The sequence below is a fragment of the Gobius niger genome (assembly GCF_951799975.1).
Source record: "Gobius niger genome assembly, chromosome: 2".
NCBI lineage: Eukaryota > Metazoa > Chordata > Actinopteri > Gobiiformes > Gobiidae > Gobius > Gobius niger.
The window spans coordinates 39,156,200-39,181,360 of record NC_136853.1 but is presented as its reverse complement, the minus strand read 5'-3'; the positions used below and the strand labels follow the sequence as shown (position 1 = coordinate 39,181,360).

At 44.3% G+C, this 25,161-nt stretch overlaps 1 protein-coding gene and 1 long non-coding RNA gene across 2 annotated transcripts in view; one reads left to right on the top strand and one right to left on the bottom strand.

The window, feature by feature from the left end:
* The window catches only part of atxn7l1 (ataxin 7-like 1), a 32,374-nt gene extending 17,712 nt beyond the window's left edge, over window positions 1-14,662 (bottom strand). Inside the window, exon 1 of the mRNA XM_079552448.1 lies at window positions 14,559-14,662. The gene's annotated coding sequence lies outside the window, so the exon portion shown is untranslated. The remainder of the gene's footprint in view (window positions 1-14,558) is intronic.
* The window catches only part of LOC306960201, a 508,646-nt gene that overhangs the window by 460,746 nt on the left and 22,739 nt on the right, over window positions 1-25,161 (top strand). The window lies entirely within an intron of this gene.

The following is a 25,161-nucleotide window of genomic DNA, read 5'->3' as shown; positions in this document are numbered from 1 at the left end:
GTCTCCCGGGCCTCATCACTTCAGCTGCGGCTCGTATGGAGCTGACGATGCCTCCGCAGCCCCCAGCTCCAGCGTCGGATCTGTTCCGGGACCTGTTTGGCAACACCCGCGGGAGGCAGCGACCGGTGGTCGTGGCCCCTCGCGTGGATTCCCTCCTCCACTACGCTATGCGGGACTGGGGCAGTCCGTACTCTGCCCGCACTCCGGCACTAGCGTACGGTGTGTACGCCACGGTGGAAGGATGGGGCCAGCCGAAGAGCGTCCCCGCCATCGAGGACGGGATTAGAATGTCCCTTCTCCCGTCCTCTTCTCTCTGGCCCGGCGGTAGAGTGGACCTTCCCTCAGAGCGGGATAGGTTCACAGCTTCCATCCTTAACCGCTGTTACGCTAACGCTGCACAGGTCGTGGCGTTAGCTAACAATATGGCCCTGCTCACCGCCTCTCTGGACAAGCTCATCCGCGGTCGTGACCAGCTGTCCCGCGAGGAGTTCGAGGAGGCGGAGACCACCATGGCGGCCTTCGCCCGCATGTCACAGGCTCTTGCCCTCGACGGTGGACGGACCATGTGCGCAGCGCAGGTCGGCTGCCGCCATCTTTGGCTGGGCTTGTCCACGCTGAAGGAGGCGGACAAACGCAGTCTCCTGAGCTTGCCGCTCGACCAGTCCTCCCTCTTCGGTCCTGGCATCCAGGCTATGGTGGACCGCCTGGAGACCGCCGCCAAAGCCTCCGCTCAACTGGCCCATCATTTCCGTCCCCAGCGTGACCATGGCTCCGTTTCACGCCGGCGCTCCGAACGAGGAGGAAGAGGCGGCAGATCTCCCCCTCGTCGAGGCCCCGCGTCCTCCTCACGTGCAGCTCCTCGACGCCCCCAGGTTCCGGATCGTCGGCGCAGCGATGATCCCAGCCCGAGACGTGACCGCCGTCCTGCTCCGGGCTTCAGGGGAGGAAGAGGGGGATATAAGAATGTGAATAAAGGCCGTTCGGCCCGTTACTTCATAAAAGAGCCTACTTCGTGTTCCTTCCTTGCTGAAGGCGCCACAAGTCTGCCTATTGCCACTCGGAGTGGGAATAGGGTTACCGTCAGCAGGGCTCAGGGGGCCCCGCTGAACGCTCCTTGCCGCTCAGCTCCGCTGCCTGTCAAGGACGCGTGTGAAACGCGCTCTGACTCTTGCACTCGCGCTGCGGATGGAGCTATCCCTCGTGTCACCGCGGCTATCGCTACCGCGAGCGCACTGTCTCACATGAGTGAATGTGGGCATACGGCTGCTCTGACAGCGAGACACAGCTCTGATGCGCTGTTCCTCGACAGTGATTGGTCGACTGTACGTAAGACAGCGAACATGGAAGAAAGAGGGGGCTCGAGCAAAGTAAGGCCTGTGATTGGCTCTCATACTTATGCTCAGCGCTCGTCTCCGCGCTCCCGCTCTCTGCCGCTGAGGAGCGGGAGAGGAAAAAGGCGGTATGACATTATGTCAGGCACGTTAGCTCCCCATGATGTTGCAGCTCGTCAGCATGCTTCTCTAAAAGCCTCGGGGCAGCGGTGTAAGTCTATGTGTAGACCCTCGTCCCTTACACTCCCCACGCGCTCTCTAATCCCCGCTAAGAAGCGTAGATCTGAGCGCGTTCTTTTCTCGGCCGATGAGTCCGCTCTCTCCCGGGAGCGTCAGCCCTTTCGACCAGGGCCCCCCACGCTGCGGCTCACCGCCGGGAGCGGAGCCTGTGGGCGGGCCCGTTTACCCGCTCTCACTCAGTGTCGTGGTACGGCCCCTGACAGAGTTTTACCAGGTCTGGAAAGACACAGGGCTCCTCAGAGCGCCCTGGCTGGACAGAGCGCTCAGAAGGGGATACGCACTACAATTCTCTCGGAGACCTCCAGGCTTTCGCGGTATCCTCAAGACAAGGTTACGCAGCGCAGCCGAGACAGCGGCGTTCACAAGAGAAGTGGTTTCTCTGCTACAGCGCGGCGCCATAGCAGAGGTGGAGCCGCTCAGAGCGAGGATGGGGTTTTACTCCCCATATTTCCTCGTTCCCAAAAAGAGCGGCGGTGTGCGGCCCATTCTGGACCTACGGGTTCTCAATCACTACATTGTGAAGAGGCCTTTCCGCATGCTCACGGTGCAGCAGCTGCTGCAATGCGTCAGGCCCGGAGACTGGATGACTTCAGTGGACCTAATGGACGCATACTTCCACATCCCCATTGTCCCAGCGCACAGGAAGTTTCTCCGGTTCGCAGTCGGGGACAAATGCTACGAGTATTGCCGCCTCCCATTTGGCTACTCCCTCGCCCCACGCACCTTCTCGAAGTGTGTGGAGGTAGCGTTGGAGCCGCTTCGCTGTCAGGGTCTCAGAATCCTGACTTACATCGACGATTGGCTTATTCTGGCCTCCTCCCCACAGGAGGCCGAAGCCCACACGGCCGCTGTGCTGAGGCACATTTCTCGGCTGGGGCTGGTTGTCAATCGGGAGAAAAGTCGACTGGCTCCGACCCAGGAATTGGTCTATCTGGGTTTGCGCTTGGATTCCAAGGGCATGAGGGCCTCCCTCTCCCTGGAAAGGCAGTCGGTGATTCTGGATCTGGGTCTACGGGTGTTGGATGGTCCGCGGATTGTACCACGGCGAATCCGCTCCCTGCTCGGCATGATGGCATCAGCCCACCCGGTGGTTCAACTGGGTCTGCTGCATATGAGAGGCCTTCAACGCTGGTTTTCACGCCTCGAGTCCCGCCGTGTGAGGGACTTGACGCGGGTGCGGTTGTCCCCCGCCGCAAGGTCCGACGTAGAATTCTGGTTGGACCCCGAGCGCCTCCATCGAGGGGTCCAAATGGGCTACGTGCTCCATTACACGGAGGTGTTCACAGACGCCTCCCTGACCGGCTGGGGCGGAGTACTGGGCCATCTCACGGCGAGCGGTGTTTGGCCCCCGTCTCCGAGACACATCAACCTCCTAGAGATGGAGGCAGTGCAGAAAGTCCTCCTACACTTTGCCACCCATCTGCAGGGTCGCCACGTGTTAGTTCGGTCGGACAACACCACAGTGGTGGCCTACCTGAACAGGCAGGGGGGGACCAGGTCCCCCGCTCTCCACAGGCTGGCAGCGGAGGTGCTCAACTGGGCGAGCATCCGCCTGGCCTCTCTGAAAGCGCGCCACATTCCCGGATCTCGCAATGTCGGCGCGGACAGGATGTCCAGAGGGGGCGCCCTACGGGACGAATGGGGCCTGGCACCGGAGGTCGCGGCGGAGGTGTGGCTCCGGTTCGGCAGACCAGTGGCCGACCTTTTCGCCAATGCAGAGAACGCACAGTGCCCACTCTGGTTCTCGCTCAGGTCAACAGACGGGCCTCCTCTCGGCGTGGATGCCATGGCCCATCGACCATGGCCGTCCGGCCTGCTTTACGCGTTTCCGCCCCTGCGCCTCATTGCGCCTCTTCTTCACAGAGTGAGGACAGAGGGCACATTCATCCTGCTCATAGCCCCAGACAGTCCGAGTGCCAGGTGGTACCCCGACGTGGTATCGATGGCACAAGGGGATCCGTGGCCCCTCCCAGACAGACCGGACGCTCTGACTCAGGCAGGGGGGGCCCTCCTGTCCCGTCCGGTACTGGGGCGCAGACTGATGGTCTGGAGGCTGAACGGGGGAAGTTGCTAAACCTTGGCCTCCCCTCTTCAGTTGTTGCCACAATTCAGGGTGCTCGGGCCCCGTCTACGACCAGGGCTTACAGGGTCCGTTGGCGTCTTTTCTCTGATTGGTGCTCAGAGAGGGACCTGGACCCTACATCCTGTTCTATACAGGATGTACTGAGTTTTCTCCAGGGTCTGCTGGAGAGAGGCAGGGCCGCCGCAACCCTAGGGGTTTTTGCGGCAGCCATCGTTACCGGGCATGTGGGGTTCGGAGTCCACACAGCTCGCAGTCACCCCTTGGTGAAGCGGTTTCTTCAGGGCGTTCGTAGGCTTAGACCGCCCGTGCGCCGGTCGGTTCCGACCTGGGACCTTCAGACAGTACTGGAGGGCCTCTCAGGGCCCCCGTTTGAACCCATTCGCCTGGCAGGGATGGACTGTCTGTCCTACAAGACTGCGATCCTCTTAGCGCTAACGTCGGCTAAGAGGATGGGTGATCTCTGTGCACTCTCTGTGCACTCTTCCTGCATGTCACTCCCTGAGGGTGATGGGTTGATGGAACTCTGGCCCAACCCGGCTTTTCAACCGAAGGTCATTACGTCCGCCTTCAGGTCCAGGGTGATCAGAATTAGGCCCTTCTTCCCCCCTCCACACGCGTCGGCGGAGGATGAGCGGCGAAACCGCCTTTGCCCGATCAGAGCGGTACGCCACTATCTTGAGCGGACTGCCAGCTTCAGACGCTCAGATCAATTGTTCGTGGGCTTTGGGGTCAGGAACAAGGGTGCTCCACTGTCCTCCCAAAGATTGGCCCACTGGATATGCCTTGCCATCCGCGCTGCATATAAGGCACAAGGACTCCCTCCGCCAGCAGTGGTCAGAGCACACTCCACACGTGGGGTTGCAGCTTCTACGGCACTGCTCCATGGCGCTTCGATTGAGGAGGTCTGCATGGCAGCCTCTTGGTCGTCCTCTTCAACGTTTGTGCAGTCATATCTGCAGGACGTTGCTACTGGTTCAGTTGCCCACGCAGTTTTGGGTGATGGACGGTCATGAATTCCCCCCCCTCAACCCTATGGTGGTTTGGGAGGGGATGACCTGGATTGGTTTGGCCTTCTTGGTGCTCTTGCGCTCTTGGGAGAGACGCTTCTGAGCTCCTGTTTTTCCTGCATGGTTGGTTCAGTGCCAGGCGCTCTTGGGAGAGGCGGCCTGGCCGAACTGGACCATATCTTTTCCTCGGGTGGCCGGCGCTCTTGGGAGAGGCGGCTTCGGCCACCCTTGTTATCAGGGGTGAGTCTGCACTAGCGCTCTTGGGAGAGGCGGCTCGTGCAGGCGTCCCCTGATTGTCTTTTTCCGGGGTGAGGCGCTCTGGCGTTGTTAACGGCTAACGGCTGCCCCTCACCCTGCCCGTGAGCCCCTGCTACCTAGGGAGCGTTGAGCCGCTCCCTGGGATGCATAGAGTTGCCACGGGCCTGCTCCAATCATGCGAGACCATGCCTGCTGGGAGTACATTGGTCGGCCACGGCTGCGCGTTGCTTTATGCAATAGCGCAGCCTAAGGGCAAGCACACAATTGAAGTAGAAATCTAAGTTACCTATGTAACTATAGTTCTACGAAATGTGTGCGCCGCCCTTAGCTACGGGCCCAGCAGGCACGACCTCTCTTCTATGGCTGAGTTCAAAGGAGACGATTGAAGGGAGAGTCCCCCTTTTATAGGGGTCAGGGGTGAGTGGGACCCCAAGTATGATTGGAGCGGTCAGTTCTTTGATCCTCTCAGGGCGGGAAGCTGGCGCTTCCGAGAGATATGCAATAGCGCAGCCTAAGGGCGGCGCACACATTTCGTAGAACTATAGTTACATAGGTAACTTAGATTTCTCGCCCGATAGCTGAGCTTGTGGCCTGCTGTTGTGTGGGTACATGATTCCTGGAGTGCCATCAAGACTTTTTACTTTTTGTCTCTTGGGGGAAGATCAGTGTCCAAAGTCACTGTGGAAATTGTTTAAAAAGGACATTGATGGAGGGGGACACACTCCTGCACTACAAGTGAACCTGTCATTTCTCAGTAACGCACTTAAAGTATTTCATGAAGTTCTGCTTGTACTTGAGGGAGAGGAGGGAACTGTATGTGATTTGCATGACATCATGGTCAACTTGAAAACAAAGCTGCAGCAACGTTATCCTGATTCCTTTTATGGAATGGAGACAAGTGCCCTATGACAAAACATCCCTAATCAAGAGGCAAGAAAAATAAAAACTGATCTGGCGGACTTCTATACATCTGCACTGGCTTATCTTGAGAAATGGTATGACTTTTCTGAAGCATGTAGCCAGCCTGTCTCTAAAGAGCCAGTTCAACTTCTCTCCGCTCTGTGATGCAGTGGAGGTCCTTCAGTTAAAAAGTAAAATAAACTGCTAAACTATGCCATATCAGCTAGGGTTGTGGAGAGAGGGGTTCCTGTTCCTGAAACCTGGAACTGTTACTCTAAGGCAAAGAAGCACCAACTAGTCAGTCCTATGTCAGCATCATTTCTTGTTAGTATCCAAATCACCAGTGCTGCAGTTGAGAGGGTGTTTCCACACATGACAGCTGCCTGGACAGACCAGTGTAATCGAAGCTACATCAATGCTCTAAGTTGCTTATAAAAACTTTTCCTTATAACACACAACTTTATTTATTTATTACATACACTTAATTTCACAAAATATATCATATGTAATGAAAAGAATTTTCATAATTTGTCCCACATTTGTGATGTTAAGATCTGGTCACAGTATTTACACTTGTACTCAGGCGTTACATCAACCGAAAATTTACTAAATATTCTTAGCTGTGACGATAGGGGTGCAACGGTTCAGTGATCTCACGATTCGGCGCATCACGGTGGTGGCAATGCTTTCAAAGCTGCTTTATGATAAAATGTGTAATTGTAAAGTAGCAAGTAAGATTGTGGCGCTCTAAACCAGGGCCGGCCTGAGCCAGTTTGAGGCCCGAGGAAAGATCGAACTTTTGCGCCGTTTGAGGCGGATTATGACCAGGATTGGATCTTTATGCATTTGTCTCCATTTCTGACAATGCGCGGTGATCTGGATCTTTAATTCACCGCAGCCTGGTCATCAGCAGGAGAAATCATTACAGCAGGGTTGCCAGGTCTGGACAGCCAAACCCGCCCAAAATATATGAAAAAACAGCCAAAACGCGCGGACATACAGTTGAAATATATTTTATTAGATTAAATATTTTTACAAGGTAACAGAGCCCATGTGCTCCTGCAATGATGAGAATCCGCCCCTTTCTCCCTCTCTTATTGAAAAAGCAGCTTTCAGAACATTGGATTTGAGATTTTTACAAAGACACACCAATTTCATGTGTTTTTAGAGGCTGTAACTGTACAGGTCTGGATTGTCTACAGCCTTCAGTTTAGCGGTAAGTGATGACGACACACATGCACTCTGTTTGGATGCGCACATACACAAACGCCACAGAGCCTAAATATTAAGAAATAAAGACTAAGACTTGCACCGTCACTTCAGTACAGTGCACAGTCAGATATTTGCACGGTGCATTGTTATACCCCTAATGATGGAACATTTTTCAAATCGAGCTGTAAAGAAAGTCCAAGCGCAGCATTGCTCTATGTTTAAGCGCGGGCTCTCCCTAAAACATCACTGTGGAACAACACTGTGTGGCTTCACTTTGCATTTCACACGGCAACTAAACAGCTTTACTATTGCAAAGGTTCCAACATGATGCTCGCTCACATCAGAGCTGAGAGCACATTGACTTGGATAAACACGTAAAGGAAAGAGAGAGAGGAGAAAGAGAGAGACACAATGTGAACCGCTGAATATGCCCCGTTCACCCCCTGTTTCTTAAACATCAAGTTAATGCAAATAATAAGCTGCAATTTGTATTTCTGATGGTGAAATATGAGCCTCAATGTTTTCATGAGTTTTAAAGCATTTCTGTTTATTTTGTGTTCTCTGATTCTGTTCAGAAATCAAGTTTAGTGTAGCTCCATTTATCCTGCATTCTCAGATTATTTCCCAACATAAATAATAGTTAAATATCTCATTAAACACCTAAAAAAATGCATACAATGAGAGATTTATCAGTAATATTGCAAGACTCTGAGAGAAATTATCCCTAACGTAACCACTGCTTGTACTTGTGTGAAATGGGAATATATTGGAAGAGGAGCAGGATGATGAGAGTTATAAGTGAAACATTAAAGAGGAAAATACTCCTTATGTTATGCTTTGTTGCAATATTGCTGCTTAAGGACAATAGCCTATATATTCCTGATTTTCTCACGGTGATCTCGTGTGAGGAAAGCATTATACAAAGGACCTCAGCAGGAGCTGTTTGGGAGCTGCTGCCGCGGTGCTTAGAAGATTCAAAGATTACTCAAAGATGCGCAAGTGGGTCAAAACACAGCTCCAGGTATGTTTCTGATGGAGAACAACATTGCAGCCCAATAAATGACCTAAATACCATGCAGCTATATTTCTCAGTCCTATAGATGACATTGTGACTGCATCGTGGCTCTAAATACTGTCTGTGGAGGCTCTGCAAGATCTAAAAGCTCTAACAATCACAGAGGAAGAAAAGTATTCGCTGTTTTCACACAAAACCCTAGTCTGGCATCTATATGCAGCTAATCTGAGACTGGGAAAAAAATAACCTAAAAACAAAAATTATAGAAATAAAATTATACCGTAGTCAATTTCATTTCCAGAATTAAGGCTTATAAGTTTCTTTTAAATAATCAAATCGAATTGAACATTTTGTGCAAATGAAGAACTAACTACTGCAGCATCAGACAATATAATACAAGCACATCTTAATCTCTGGATCTAAAGAAATGTGTGTGAAAGAACAGTGGCACACTGTCATGGAGGTCTCGAGTTTATATTGCAATGCAAATGGAGAGTACTTTTCATATGCTGTGCGTTTCGAGTGAAAAAGATGGAGTGAGAACTTTTGTAAAAGAAATTAATATTCAGCTGCAATGAAAAGATCGCAATAGAACAAAAAAGTGGCCCTTATGCATCGCACCAGCTGGCATTTTAATTGGCTCGAGCCTCAGTTAACAATCAAGAGACGGCCGGCCTACAATAACAATGACAGTGCAATGCGCGGGGACCACAAGTGAAGTGAAACTCGACAGAGCTGCGGCGGGTAAGGGCGAACTTTTCAACAGCATTATGTGAAAAGACCAGCCTCAGCGCACCACAGCCTGGGCACCGGCGCTCACACAACAGCAAGAGTCGCACACACCAAGGCACTTGAACTGAAAGCAAAAGGAAATCCAAAATTGTTTCTCAACCCTTCCTCGGGAGCTCGTTAATCAGCCACAACAGAGCGCCGGACAACTGGAGAATGGTGGGAGCAAACAGAAAGGCCCACACTCTCTCCCGACAGTAAAAATATTACCCTTTCATCGCACTCGCTCCACTTACTCTCACGCAGCGGGACACCAGCAGCACAGGGTCAGGGTAGGCCAAGGATTCACAGGGAAATGAATAAGCCCCACAGTAAGATGTACCTGTTAGTGATTTCAGAATCAATCTACAGTAGAGTTAAATCAGTAAGCCACGGGTACTATATCAATTATTTAACTCAATTCCACTTTATTCACGAGTCGTGGTAAAAAGAGTCAACTGTACATAAAACATCTCAATATTGTAGCTTTAAGGGGAGACACTACAGGCTTTCACTTGGAAACAGAAAATATGACTAATCTTCACAATAACATGTTGCACTGATTCAATGTTCCCCCATAGACTTATATGGGACAATGCAATTTCAAGTCCCTTTTTCTCAAAACACATTTTTCTGTCATTGCGGCGACACTATGTCCAAGTCAGTCGGACCTAAAGACTTCAAATTTTCCAGCCTTGGACTGAACAATATTTGGAAGATTTTTTCAGAGGGATTTTTTATTATTTAATCCCTAGACCCATTTATTGAGTTTTGAATGTCAAAAAATAAGGCAAAAATTTCATTTTTTACAAATTTTTCCACTAAAAAACAGCTTATTTTAAAACTAAACAAGATATCCAAAATCCCCTCTGAAAAAGTCTTGGCAACTCATTCATCAATAAAATTAAACCATAAATTTGAATGTAGCTCTATCCATTATTCAGATTTCGTCGCCGAAAAGATGGGAAATTTGGGGCATTTTTAGGCATAAAACACCTTGTTCTTATATGAAAAGATAAAATGACAGAAAGTGCAGTGTATTTTCTTCTCACATTTATGCCAGTGATCTACAGCAAACGTTTCAAATTCATATCTGTAAATATACATTTTCCCTATTCACCTGCAGTGTCTCGCCTAAAATACAAAAGGTGCTGTTATGGTCTCTCTTTTGTCTCAAGTAAAGCTGCATAATGCCACAGTGCTGACCCCTCGGGCTTCCAACTCCCCCGCACCAATTGGTCTGTGTACTGTGAGCTGATACTGTACAGCTGATGTTCAACATAAAGCGCATCAATTAAACTACAATTGAACAAATTGGTTTTTAATATCGCTGTAGGTGTCGTTTCGAGACAGTGCTTGGTACATATTCACAGGGTGCAAACGATTCTGCCTATTCTGCCTAGAGCACCAAAATGACTAGCAGTGGCCTTGATTTGCTCAGTGTTGTAAGTAATCAAAAATAGATTTACTGATCTTCATTCATCCATTTATTTTGAGTTGTAGTTCAATATCAAAATAAGGTTATAATAAGTATAATGCTTGAAAGGGGGTGGGAAGAAGAAAGGTTGCACATTAACTTTAGTGTGTCATGTCATATATTAATTCATTCGTATCATCATCATTATTATTACTACTACTATTATTATCATCCTTACTACTACTACTACTCATGGCATAATGCCCCTTATACTGATTAATCACAATTACAGCTTAGCACATTTTTCTTGCTGGACTGAGAATGTGGACCAAAACACCTCCAAAGAATGGATTTATGAAATGTCCCACTGAGACCACTTAAGCTTAGTATGAAGCACTAGGCTCTAATGGACCGTATAACACACATTCACAGCAGGATCAAAATAAAGTACAGACTGTCAATATTGTAGCTTTAAAAGCAAGACGTGGGGTTATAGTCTCTCCCTTGTCTTAAGCAAATAACGTCACACTGCCCTGGGGCTTCCAACCCCCCACACCAGTTTGTCAGTGTGCTCTGAGCTGACACATTACAGCTGATCATCACAAAGCACATTTAATGGTAATGCAGACCAAAAAAAAAGACAGCAAGATATTTGACAAAAAGCTGTAAATACAATAGCAGTAGTGAACAGTGATGCACTGCCTACCAAAAAAAAGCCACACACTGTAATATTTTGTTGGACTTGCTTTTAAGTTTCATGCAGCAAAAGTCTGGAACAGTCCCCGTGAGGACGTGAGACAGACCTGTAAATGCACCTAACTTCATGCCTAAATCCAAATTTGTGGTGAAATAACATAATGACAGTAAAATGTATTCTGACTTAAAACAGGCACTATGCAACATTTTATGTAAAAAAAAATAATAACGTTTATATTAATGCGTATTTGACCCAGAGGCTGTATGGGTGGTTTGCCTGGCACCTTCGCCTTCCATCACGGTGGCTATGATACTTTATTTTATTTCAGGTTTTTTAGGATTTCTGGTAGATTTTCAGAATGGACTGTATCTGGAACCATGGATACGGTTTGATCAGTAGTGAAAATCTGGATGGCAAAACACAAAGCAAAATACATTTGATAAATGTGATCTATAATAGAGAATTCTAGTATAAAACTAAGAAAAAAGATATACATCATACTTTCCAATACGCATGCACAGTTTCACAGACATACTATTATTTGGCTGGAAATTCCCTCTGATTCGCTCCATGTTCACGTGAAACACTCGTGTGGGGGCGGGGCCGACCTATTGTTACCCGGCTCTGCACGCGTTAGAGAGCAATAAAGTAGCCAAAAGAGTGTCCACTCTGCACATAGTGCATGTGTGTTTTTGTAAGTACGTGTGGGGCCTCTAGGGGGCAGGAGTAGGGACAAAACAACAGTGCCTGCCAGGAGGAGTCTACTGTGTGCATATCTGTGCGAGGCTCGCGGTTCCACTGACCTCTTTATGCTGAGAAACAGAGAGCGAGAATGTGCCTGACTCCACTGCTGCTGCTGCTGCTGGCTGTGCTCCTGTGAGAGTGTGAATGTGTGTCTGAGTGTGTTCATTAGGCCTGGTCATGTGTCTGAGACTGGTGCACGTGCCGCCAACAGAAGGAAGCAGCAGCTTGTGGCCACAGCAGAGAACTATAGATTATAATTTGAAGCTTTTGTATACGTAAGGGATCGTACGTGTGTAAGATCGTTTAAGCACATGGTGTTATCGAGCAACACTACGTTAAGGTTAAACACAGATTTAGTCGTGTTTTTATTTATTAATATTAAGGGCTTGAAATTACCTTTTTTCTTGGTGGCGCTTGTGTTCCTAACTCTGAAATTTAGGAGCACAGTCAAAAATGTAGGAGTAAACATAAGCCTCTTTATCCAGATAATCAGGGCCAGAGCCTTGGAACTCATTATGGAAATTAAACCATATCAGAGTTTAAATTGTTCACTTCTAGGGTTAAGTTTTGTCTGAAAACAAAACAGCGCCAAGTATGTGAACGAAAGAATGTGTTGATGACTGTGCATACATTTTGTATTGCATTTTACTATTGTAAATTATGTAGAAAAAGCCCAACCAGGGACAAGAATTGAACATTAGCACTAGATAGAAGCTCTCTCTGCATCACATCAGCTGCAAACCTGGATTGTTACTACATTAACTGCATTGACCCTGATAAACAAATAAATGAATAAAGCGAACCAGCATTTTCCAGTGTTTAGTTTGTAAACATTGCAAACACACAGCGGATCCCGCAAATCACTACGTTGTCACCAGCTTTAAATCCCATTGAACCAGTCGTTAAAATGATTAAAATGTACAGTAACTAATACTGATATGAAGGGAGTGGCATGGCTGATAATTTAAGTAATTTAATTTGATGATTAATTTGATGTAATTTTGTTTTTATCTCACAAAAGCCTGTAGTTAAACATTTATTATAGTAAAGGTTTCAATCATATATACAACGATAACTAATAGAGGTCGACCGATTTTTTTCTCAGGCCGATGCCGATGTGCACAGCTGATATTTTAAAACACGTCTCATCTATAATCCTGTGTATGACGCTTCTAAACGTGTCATTGGGCAAAGCGCACAGGACATTCATGTTAAGTCGGTTCTTCAGAGGGACATGCTTGAAAGACAAAAATCAAACTAAACTAAACTAAAAATGGTAAATCTCTATCTCTTATGGTTCCATAATTATACGCAAAAGTCCAGACCAATTTTCACCACGATGTTTCTCCGCTTGTGAGGTCTCATTTTAAGGCTCTTTCCAGTGCAATAATCTGTCACTTTTGGTTCCGGAGATATTGGCATTTTATCAGTCAATAGCCGATTTTATATAATACCCAAAAGCCTAGTGCATACTGTCGATGTTCTGAGCAAGACACCCATATTTCCAATAACAGTGTCTCTGGTTGTGGCGGGAGAAACTGCCAAACTACAGTGTTAGTTGTTTGCTATGGCACACACTTGTGTTGTTTTTGCAAATGTAATATGATGCTGCTATTGATGATGACAGCTAAATATGCAAATCACGCAGAGGAGAGGCAGTGGTGAGCAGAGAAGCTGCAGACAATTAGTGTAATGACATTAATTCTCAAAATCGTTCACTCCTTTTGTGATAAACATTATTTTGCAGGTTCTTCTCAATACACGAACACTGATATTAGAGTGGAAATAACATTAGGACAGTGATATCCATCGAGGCTCTGGTTTAAATTGTTTATGAAGAGGACGGACTTTACTGTGATATTTGCTGCTCATTAGATCGAGCGCCCTTCGTCTTCAAAATGTGGCTGAACAATGAAGCATTAAAGCAATTCAAAACTTCATACAATCTATTGTGGAAAAAATAGCAAAGAAAGACTCTTTGGTTGATGTTTTTGGCTTTGGATTTTGTGCAAATGAGCAACAGGAAAGTTGGATGAGTACAGTTTCCATAGCAACAAATATCCAGTCCTAGACAGCTACAAGTGTCTGAAGCATATGTGGCTAGACAGAGAAGATCCACGGCTCCTAAAAGAAATCAATGGTTCAAAACGGCTTTTTCTGAACCTGCAGACCTCTGTGGCGCTATTCACCTTGTCACTTTACAGAAAGATGCATTGATGTCGAAAAAATGATTTTGAACACCATACAATTTACAAGTGCAGGTTGTGGTCGTAATTTTAATTAACCTACGGTCACTCTCAATTGGAGTTTGGACTTAGTTTGCATGGATAAAAAAGACACCATTTTGTGAGAAATGGCTCTAGAATGGAATGCATTTATTTGTCATTAATGTGATACAACAAAATAAAATCAAATAGATCAAGATATTATATGGCATAGTTACACACTACACGCACAAAATCAATGTTTAGCTTTTGAAAATTAAGTCAAATTGATATTACATTATCGCCTGAATGTATTATTTATTTATTATTTGTGAACCATTTTCATCTTGTGTCAGGCCAATGTAATAACCAGCCAATAACATAATCATTAATATCATCGGCCTGTAAATCCTTATTACGTTTTTGGCTCAATAGTATTATTACATTACGACATATCTATTACTTAATGCATCTAAAGTGGCTCTGTCCCCCCCCCCACTCTCTCTGTCTCACTCATGTCTCTTTCCCTCTACACGTGCATGATGATCAGGCAGTTTACAAAGATAAATGGCCTGAGGCTTGTGTGCAAGTACTCTACATCCTTTGTAGAGCAAAGCCAGTTGCAGAGAACTTTGAGTGTGCAGCCGAATGATGCTTGGTGGGTTGCTTGTGTTTGTCTTACCATAATGTTTGAGGATGCCCCGAGGAGTGACCACCTGATCGCAGACGTGGCAGACAACAAGACAGAAATCCTCCAGCACTGGGAACTGGCTGCGTATGAGCATATCTGCGAGAGGTAAGAGCAACGTCTTAGTGAAAGCAATCACTCACAATACAATGGGCGTAGACAATCTGGTAGTTCTTGAGTAGCTTACACAACATTACAGAGATAGACCACTTTGTTACCATTGATCAAACACAGGATCATATGAGCTTAAAGTGCAGCTGATTGCAAATTGCTAAAAAAAAAATATATATAGCAATTTGTGGGAAATCAATGACCAGGGTAGGCCACTGATCAATGACTTGAAATCCACCTACTGTGTTCCACTGTTCCCCTTCAATAATGTGCTCTATTTTGAGCTGTTTTGCAAGAGCAGCGGTGGCTCAAACTCAAAGTACAATCTTCAAAAATATTCGATTTTCCACCACCAGACTCAGATCAAGATCAAATCAGGGGTAAAATAGGGTGGGTGTAAACTATGTCTAAACAATCTTCATCATAAAAACTGCAGGTGATTAAAGGGAGTTTAAAAATATTAAAATTATGTATTTTCCTCCCCCTACATGTTCCGGCCATGTCCTATTGTTTAGAATGAGCTCACACCTGTTCACCACAACTGCCTCTGAAATCCTGCACTGTCACTCAAAAAGGTGTTAATTCAGAGCACGAGCTTAATATATAGAAGGTGCAGTTACACGTATGACCTGAGGTGGCAGTGGTGAGCATAAAATGGCCAACTTGCATCTAGTCTCTTTAAGAAAGCATGGAGAGCCTACACACAATCTAAAATCGAGCCTTACTTAAAGGGCTGATTCTAATAAATCAAATTTAAAGGAATAGGCCACCATTTCTACATACTGAGATGTGTTCTTACCTTAGCCTAGACGAGTTCTTTAGTATCTGTCTGGTCTTCACCCGTGCCTTCTATCATGTAAACACAGCACAGTCAGACGGCGTTAGCATTTAGCCTCTCCCCCTCTCCACTATAGCTCCAAACGAGGTCAAGATAGAAGCTACCAAGCGTCCGCACAGTAAAGTGAAGATATTACTGCGCAAATTTCGAACTACTCCTGGTGTTATTACGCCTTACAATATAGTTCCCCTTTTATCCGCCTTGAAAATCCACATTGTTTAATTTTGTGTAATTATACTTTTGTAGAGTAACACTTCACGTAAACATGTTTAAATAGGGAAACGTGGAAGAGCTAGGTAGCTTCTATCTTGACCTCGTTTGGAGCTATAGTGGAGAGGCTAAATGCTAGCGCTGTCTTTGCTGTGTTTACGTGACTGAGGGCACGCGTGAAGACCAGACAGGTACAAATGAACTCATCTAAGCTTAGGTAAGAACATATCTCACTATGTAAAAACGGTGGCCTATTCCTTTAAAATACAATGCGTGTTGGATGTCAACTTATCCCATGCGTAGTGGTCAACACTTCTTCCAGGAGTGAATTTCCAGCTCTTGTTTCCCTATTTCATAGATCACGCACAAATGAAATGCAGAACACGATGTGAGGAAGTAACATCACACCCAAAACAGAAAGAAAAAACAAAACAGTGGAACAGACCAAAACAAAAATGCTATTTGCTATTACTACCTTGAAGAAAAGCCTTCACTTGGAAATAATAAAAACAAAGACACACATTGTTTTTTTTCCGCCAGCTATATAATTAATAGTGCTACTTTACTTGAAGTGTTTAATTGAAAAAATAAGGTGACATTAAAAAAAAAGCTGTGTAGTTAAATCACTAAAACTAGCCTTAAGTATGCGAAAGTATTATGGGAAATACAAAAGCATTAAAAACTAAGCTCACACGAAACCAAACGTTTGTCATTACACATATTGAGCAAAAACAAAACAAATATGTGGACTGTCCAGAATGTGAAAATTCTGTTGTTATCTTTGAGGGCTAGTACAAGCTGTGTAGAAACTTAATCTGGCTGTTCCCAAACAAACCAAGCTGTCAGAAATTACAGCTCACATTAAAGCTGGAGAAGTGAGTGTTTGAGGTTGCTCGAAAGGGGAAATCGGAGTGCGCGTGGGAGTCAGAGCGCATGGGTGAATGTCATCAAGACCTCACTTCATTGGCAATCTACCAGTTTGGAGGAACGGCATGGAGAGGATACTAGTGTCGATTACAATGTACAGTGTCTATCTGTGTGGGTCGATAATGTTAGGCTCCTCCTCGTCATATGATGATACAGTGGGTTGAAAAAGCATCCGTACACTTCAACATTTTGCCACACTATGGTCCACAAACAAAAATATATATAATTGAAATTTTATGTGACAAAGACGCACTAAGTGACACACAATCCTGAAGTGAAATGAAGTTTCAGCAGCTCAAGCTCAGTTAGATTAGATGGAGAGCACTTCTGAACCAGTTTTTTAGATCCCTCCACAGATTCTCGACTGGATTAGGTCTGGACTTTGACTTGGCATCTCTGGAATCGCCCATATGTGGTCATGTTTGAAAACAGTTCACGGGGAAAACAATTTGGAGAAAAATCAAAACTTTTTCAAATCATTCAAAAACTACTTTAACAAATGCAGAATTATTTATACAGTTTTCTCCACAATAAAGATACAGCAAAGTGGTTCAACAGCCCATAAATACATAAATAACGGAGAATGCTATCATGATGCTTCTTGCTAGCATCGTGCTAATGCTAACGCTAGCTAGCTCTAGCTACGACTGCAGTTTTTTTGCTTCTACTGAACAATCTGCTGTGAAAAAATATCCACATGGACTCGATTTAGACTTGACTTCATTTGTGTTTGATAAATAAGCTCATATTACATCAGAAAATTGCTAAAAAGATTGTGTTTTGCCCCCTCAGCGAAGCCACGCCCCCTTCTATGACGTCTCATCTGACCAAAGCACCTTCTTCCACATGTTTGCTGTATCCCCCATGTGGCTTCTGGCAAATAGCAAACGGGACTTCTTTTAAAAATGTCTTCTTCTAGCCACTCTGCCATGAAGGCCAGATTTGCGCAGTGTACGACTAATAGTTGCGCTGTGGACAGTTTCCCCCACCTGAGCTGTAGCTCTCCGCAGTTCATCCAGTGTCATCATAGGCTTCTTGGTAACATCTCTGGTCAGTGCTGTTTGGTCAATAAGTTTAGGAGGACGGCCGGGTCTTGGTAGGTTTGCACTGATGCCAGACTCTTTCCATTCCTGTATGGTGTATTTAACTGTGAGAGATGTTCAAAGCTCTTTTTATAACCTAACCCAGCTTAATACGAGTAGTAGTAGAAATGTATTGTCCCCGTGGGGAAATTCATTTGCAGTGAGTGGAAATTCACAAAGACAACAATGACCACAGCAGACAGATCCAAACATTGACAACATACAAAGAACAAACCACGGCCCGTCAACCTCAGTTTAAATTATGTTAAAATCATTACCTACATTCTTTAAAACCTTCTCTGACAGGCCAGCTGTACAGAATAGCAACTCATTGCCAGTCGCCACAGCCATGTCCCCAAGCCATAATACTTATCAATAACTTTATCCCGGACCTGTCTGGTGTGTTCTTGGACTTCATGATGCTGTCTCTTCCCCAATAGTCTCTTAACAGACCTCTGAGACCATCACAGAGCTGCCATTTAGTCATTAGGTCAACATGTGATCATTCAGAAATCATCAGGCAACTTCTGAAAGCAATTGTTTGCACTAAAAGGAAAGGAAAAATACTTTTGCAAACCCCAAGTTGAAAATCATGTATACATTTAATTTCACTTAACGATTGTGTGTCACTTTTGTGTTTGTCTTCCACATGAAATTTAAACTCAATATATTTATGTTTGTGGACCATAGCGTGGCAAAATGTCGAAAGCTTAAAGAGGTGCGGATACTTTTTCAACCCACTGTAATATGTGGGTAATTTATTCAGTCGCTGAAGTCTGACTGTACGCATTAAAAAGGTCACAGCTCATACATTACTTATGAACGGAGGCAAAGACAAATAAAGAGCTCATGACAGCGGCAGCATTGATTGAATGTGGGCCAGTGCATGTTTATGAACACACATGGAACTCATGCATGTAAACACCCATTGTCCACCACTCGTACTCTCAAATGTACACTACCACTCATTCTGGCCTATTGTGCATGTTTTTAATGGTAGGGGAAACTGAAGTACCCAGAGGAAACCTGCGCAGTCACGAATTGAACCCAGAACCTACTTGCTGTGAAGTGTGATAAGATAAGATAAGCCTTTATTGATCTCACAGTGGAGAGATTCATTTGTTACATTCAGCTCTCAGAAAGGTACTGATTGTTTAAATTGTTGTTTAAATTATAATTAATATCCAGCTCTATAGTTTGTGAAGACCATGTTTTTATACATAGATTTAAATTGGCAAACTGTGGTACATTTCTTGAATGACACGTTCAAGCTATTCCATAGTTTTACGCCGCAAACAGCAAGGCAGAAACTCCTCCTAGTGGATTGGACAACTGGAATCTTAAATTTCATGTGCCCTCTTAATCTGTACCCTTCCTCCTGTTGTCAAAAGAAATCCTGAATACTGGCTGGTAATAGATCATTTTTAGCTTTAAACATCATTATTGCGGTGAAATAATTGATTAGATCCTTCAGTTTAAGTAGATTTGACTTTAGGAAAAGAGGGTGAGTATGAGAAAATGCAACCCAAAGTGCTTTACAGGTTAAAACATAAACAGTTAAGGTCTGCAGCACTTTTTAATGACTTTCATCAGATTAATGTCAAACGATTTTTTATTGTAAGTTAAAACAAGCAATTCTTTGTTTTCCTGATACAGTGCGTTGCTAAAATGGCTGTATAGAATTTCAGTTTTTCTTCACCCACTAAAAAGCCACTAGATGCGCCCTTGACTGCAGCTCCATTTCCATGTGTTTACAGAGAAAACTGGCACATTTTGTTGTAAATAAACTACTTAAGACTCAAATACCAAACTGCTTTTAGAAACGATTGAGGGGGGCTAAGCCTATTTGCAGCTAATGACATCCTTTCGGCTCATGTTGAGGGAAAAGGCTTTTGTGGGAGTTGCGAAAAAGTAAGAATGCAATTTCCTCTGTATCTGCCAAAGCAAATGCAAACTAAGTGTACTGCCTAATAGTGTGCGGTTGTGTCTCGCTGCTGCCAAATGACTGACAGCCCAGGACCCAAACTACACAGTCATCAGTCTTTGGTGCGTAAGCATGTTCTGCACAATCTACAACTATCACTGGACAGCCATTACATTTGGAAACAGTAGGTCAACTTCTCACTGGAGGAAAAGAGTGTGGTGCATGGAAAAAAGAAGTACTTTGTTTACTAAAAACATACACATTATGATTGCGATATGGAGATGGCTTGAACAGCATAGGACTTATAACAGTGGTTCTCAAGTAGCAGGTCAGGAGGACCCAACATTGGGCCACAGAACCATTTGCATCCAAGCCTTTTCTGAAAGATCTTTCATTCAATATCTGTCTGCAAAGAAAGTACCAGCTTTAATTTAACTAGGCACTGTTTTCATGTCACCTTGGGCAAATTTACAGTACCAAACATTTTGTGGCTTCAACTGGTTGTTTTGGTTATCAGCTGTCAGGATAACAAGATACAGCCTTGTGACTTCATGCACTCTGTAAAGTACTTTTATGAAATGTTTCCAAATTACTTCATTCAGGGTCATTATTTAACCTGCTGCCCGCACAGCGCACAACTCAACTTCTCTGCCTGCACCTGCTGTGTCTCACCTCAGCTCTACACACCAACATCAGCGGCCATTCCGTGCTCGTCCATGAAAGGACTTAAGGATTTTATTAACAAAGTTGAGGAAGCTCCTAAACCAGCAGAACTGGGCGATGACCTGCTCTGCCTTTCAAGTATCAGCATGCGCTTAAGATACGTCAGTGACTGATTTCATTTACGATAATCCATGATTATTTCAGACCAGTGTGTTAATGGGAGGAAGCCAGAGAGTTTAAAAACTCAAAAACACAGTAGAAAAGCTCTCCTTCTTATATCCAGCTGATTCGCTGACCAGCTGGTTACACTAGGCCAACCACAGTGCCCTTGAACGGCGATGACAAATGCCGATTTGACAAACACAATCAGCCAAAACCGGCTTCACGGACCTCCCCACAGACGCCGTCTACGACTGACGACTGACACACGACGTCGGCCAAAACCTGCCTGACCAGGACCGACTGGCGATTATCAGGTTGGTGTGAAAGGGCCTTTAGTCATAAGTGAAAGTTACTTGTTTTTGCTTTTGGCTATGCCCTGATTAGCACACTGAATCGTTTTCCCTCTCAATGCCCATTCTCAACAATTGCTCTTTATCTAGGCTTGGGGCTGGCAATGCCTGCGAGCTGGATTTTACTGCTCGTGGATCTGCACACATGCACACCGTTCAAACAAATTCTGCTTAAGAAACTTAAGAGACCATAAAGTGTGCCCCCTTCGTGAAAAGCTTGGTAACAGAGCAGCGGTAACCAACACATAAGCATAAAGCAACGCGAGGATAAATAACTATCGCTCACTGCGTCCAGCTAAAAGCCCGCTTTAACAGTCCTCTGTGTTTTACATGGCTTTACACCAGACACTGCTGCTCAGTGCATAAACAAGTACTTAGCAGGCAGCAAAAGTAGAACAGTCAAAGTCACAAAAAGTCCAAACTCAAAAAAGAAAAGAAAATCACCAGGTTAATCATTCACATACTACAACATAAGTTTAAAAATAATACACTTGTGTACTGTTATCAAATAAATGAATGTATAAAATGTCACATTTCTACTATACATACACATTCATACTATACGTATAAGCTACGTGGCGACAGAAGGATCTGCTAGAAAATAGTCCCTCAAAATGCGATCATTCATGTGATGCAAGGTCAGTTATATTCCAAAAAATCATTCTAACGACACAAACATTTAGTGTGGAGCGGGTCAGACTGTTTTTAATGCAGGCTAGCTGATACCATAGAAATGAGCAAGCCTAGCGCCACGTAACTCTTCAAATATAAGAACTGCATGAACTACAAAAAAAAATATCTCCAGAAAGCAACACTCTGGATAACTAGGAAATGAGGCCTTGTGTCAAAAATCCTGACATATCCCTTTCATACAGAGCCTGCAGTTCCGCAAAAGACCTGAGGTGGCAGTAGTGAGCATAAAATGACCAACTCGCATCTAGTCTCTTTAAGATACGATAAGAGATCTTAATTGTCTGCCCTAATAGAGGCAGAAATTCATCTTTGACACAGTTTAAGAGGCATTCAATCCTAAAAAAAAAAAAAAAAAAGCAAACAAACAGAGCAATTTACTCACAATGCAAAACACATACAAACTAAACATCACAATTAGGCTTTGTTCAAACATGTACTTAAAACATCCCACTATGAACATGAAATACAATGAGCCGCAACTTGCATTGTGTAAAAAATATTACATTAGAAACATGGGGGGAAAATGCAAATAAATGCACTGATGATAAATATTGAGCCCAAAAATGCACTGCTTATCTGTCATTTCTTGAACGATAAGCCGATGCCAGCTTTCAACAGACCAATCAAAAAGTCCCCCAAAAAGCTACATTTATAAACCCCTCTCTCTGCAGGTTCCAAACATACTGAACGAGGCTCTGCTACGACGTTAACAGTGACAGTTTACCTCAATGGCCTTCATCTGGGCTCTGAGCCACGACTGAGATACAGAGCAAACATATAGAATTACTTCACACTAGGTAATGTCATCTGTGGCCGTGGGTTCAGCCAAAGTAAGTTGCAGCAGGCTGTCATCATCTCTTACTTGTCTGCCTTAGCTGTGAAAAAAAGTTGGAGAGGAATCCTGCCTTGCACCACACATCCAATAACCAAAGCCCGTCATGAGCGAAGAGCAGTATCTATTGCAAAAGTGCTCTATACAGTGTTAAGCTCATCGACTAAAATATTTCATCATAATTTTAGTCAATGTAGCTTTGTTACCAGCCTAAAATAGACTGAAACTAAATTAAAAGTAGTTAATGAGACTAAAACTAAAATGTCCAGATATTTTCATCGACTAAAATATGACAAAGTAATGAATAGAAGAGACTAAAATCATTCAAACTTCCAATAACAGTTTGAAAGACCCGCATATGATTCAAATTCACTGTCAAAGGAACAGATCTGGGCTTTGTTCATGTGGGAGGAGCTCCATGAAGCAGAGGATTTCATTAAATATGATATTAAATATTATAAATGCAACAATGACTGGGATCTGGGATTTAGTTTCGTCGACTAAAACTAGATTGAAATTGAAGAGAATTATTTGATTCAATCTTGACTAAAACTATTTTCATCAAAAGACCAAGTCAAATTAACACTGGCTATATATTATAATTACCGAAAGTTAGATCTATAAACCTAAATCTATAAACCTTAACTAAACTTTTACTGGTCAATGCTGACAGGGTTACATTCATCATTTAGTTCTTGCATGATGCATATTCTCCCTATAAATGTGTGCATGTAAAATCAAGAATTGGGATGTGCAGAAGGGTTCGTGAGGGCTAGAACACATCTGCTGTTTGAAAACGAGAAAAATCAGGTGCAGAAGCTTTGCTTTATAGCTCAAGCCATACTGAGCTATATTCTTACCTGAGCTTAGACGAGTTGATGTGTACCTGTCTGGTCTTTGTGCGTGCCCTCACTCATGCAAAACGACCAAAGATGTTGCTAGCATTTGGCTTCTCCCAGTATATTCCTATAGCTCCAAATGGAGGTGAAGTTGGAAGCTACCACGCTCTTCCACGGGCATAAAGACCAGACAGGCACGCATCAACTCGTCTAAACACAGGTAAGAACATATCTCAGTATGTAGAAATGGTGGCCTGCTCCTTTAAGCCAAACACATATGTTCCTCTTTGTGCATCAAATAGTTCAAGAAGGCTTAAACACATAGCAAGTACTTCTACTATTTCTATTTCTACAAATAAGTGTTCAAACATTTGGAGGCCCCACATCTGCTTGCGTAGTGTATGTTTAATCACTAGCAACAAGCTTCAGTGGCATGTTTCCAGCCGATCAGTGAGTCTTGCTATGAAGAGGAGGAAGGAGCGTGCGAGCGAGTGTGGGAGGGAGGAGGGGTTTGTATTTAACCAGTGCAAGTGAGAAGACTTTCCTCGCTGCACTATGCGCATGTGACTGTGTGTAGTCAAACTTAGGTAATGACACAAGACCGTGAGTGCAAGCTCCTGGGGTATTTATACTCGCTGAGGTGTAGAGGGACTCCTTTGGCTGTGTCCCAAAGGCCTGGGTAGGAGATGAGGATGATGGAAGCACTCACTCCTAAAGAGCAGCTGTCCGCACAACTCCACACCACAAACTAAAACTTCAATATTGTCAAAAATGTACAGCCTTAAATGGGGAAAAAAACCTCAAACAAGCATTACATAGTCCAATTAGAGTTTAAATTTAAACAAAGTGCAAGCACAATACTGCCTAAGTCACTTTACGCATAGTGAAACTGCGATTTAGAGTAAATTGTAGTTATGTTTTTTTAATAATCACATCTCGCCTGTCAATCTGCGCCAACAGCTTCTCCAGTGTATATGAACTGAGCTTTTGACCCGTATCTCTCCAAACATGCATTTTTCTAAAGCATTCCTTCAGGTTATAAAGCTTTACAGACTTAACGTTCACAAATATAGTGCTCTTCTATTACAGTTATATTAAAGCTGTTTCATCATCATAATAATGCCGATTTTTGCTGCGTCATCATGTCAGCTCTCCCTCCACTTCACAGATATATCACCCAGTCAGTACAAAAGGACCTTGAACGACTTAATTCCATCAGTTCTACGGACACTGAAATAACACGAGGAACTCCTCCAGATGACTGCTGCTGATAACACGAGCCCATCAAACAGTGGCACACATTACATAGCTGTAGGCAATCACAATTAGTCCCAGTCTATGCATCTTCACAACACAAGCACATCCATATTTTGGTGGGAAAAAAAAGAAGAAAAAAACTATGATTGAACAGGAGGCGAGCTTACATAATAATTGTAAAGTGGCGCAGTCTTGAACACAAACAAACTGCAATTACACCTTTAAGAGTTCTTTCCCCTGTGTTAATTGGTTGCAGCCTACACTAATATACACTACATAACTTGTAATACACACTTTAATAATGAGTAATAGCATATTTGATGGGGCAATCTATTCACTTTATGCCGGACTCTGCCGACCAAAGGGTAACATGTTTTCAGTAGGGGTGGAACTTTAACGTGATGTAATTAACTACAAAGATTTTAACGCGTTTATTGTATTTAAGCTGATTTCCCTGAAGCCGGAACCTTTCTATTTGCGTTATTTCTGTACGCCCGTATATCTGACGCACATCCGCCCACAACAGCAATGGACAGAGACGCTTCGGCCCATTGGGGACTCAGTTTTGTTTTAATAAACATCCTGCTGGGACGATAGACGCCGTCTTGCTGTGTGCAGGTTAGGGCTGAACGATATGGACAAAATTTTATATCCCGATATCGATACGATATAACTATGGGTTAGGTGAAAACTAAGCATTTAAATAAAA